This window comes from Cyprinodon variegatus, unplaced genomic scaffold, assembly GCF_000732505.1.
Source record: "Cyprinodon variegatus isolate N-32 unplaced genomic scaffold, C_variegatus-1.0 Scaffold8, whole genome shotgun sequence".
NCBI classification, from domain to species: domain Eukaryota; kingdom Metazoa; phylum Chordata; class Actinopteri; order Cyprinodontiformes; family Cyprinodontidae; genus Cyprinodon; species Cyprinodon variegatus.
In genome coordinates, this window is record NW_015150461.1 from 1,705,518 (window position 1) to 1,706,289 (window position 772).

Consider the following 772-nt stretch of genomic DNA (forward strand, 5'->3'; position numbering starts at 1 on the left):
CTAATTTGGTAGTGTTTTTACCCAGTCTATATTTTTACTAAGGCAAACCTATACAAATTAGTCGCAACTTTCAAAAATCTGAGGTGGGTCTTAAACTAACTACCTAAGGAGTGGAAGTCCATATCTTACAGTTGACACTACTTGTAAGGTGACAACCTTTCTGAAAGCAATACTAGTTAAAACCCATTACATCTGTGGCCATTTTTAACCAACTAGATTGGTTGTTTTTCCAACTAATCTATTCTTAGAGTATATCCCAACTCTATTTAACTCTCCTACAACACAGAGGCTGTTTAAATGCCTGCTGAGTTTCTAGGTGAGCTGAACCACCTCCCAACATGGTCATGTGGTATGGCAGGGTAGCGAGGCTTTGGACGTCATCCATTTTGGCTCCTACACCAAATGAAGCAAGCCTCGATATGTGCCTCACAGAAATGCCCCCACCTGTACTCGACACACGCCTTGAAGCTTCGCTTCATCTCATAACTTTACCATCTAAAAGAGAAAAACAAACTTAGAGACTGGTGTGCAAACTGATGGCAGGAGTGGTTTAGTCTACGTTAACACAGCAGCATGAAGTGACCCAAATCTGAATTTTTTGCCCATGTGCGACCGGTATCTGATCATTTCATGATAGTCTAAACACTGATCAGATTTTTTTCCACTCTGACCCAGGTCACTCGTCTATGTGGTCCCAAATCCAAAACGCCTTGGTTTGGTTCATCCGACCTTAACATCATTAATATTTAATGGCCAAAAAGAAAGGCACCAG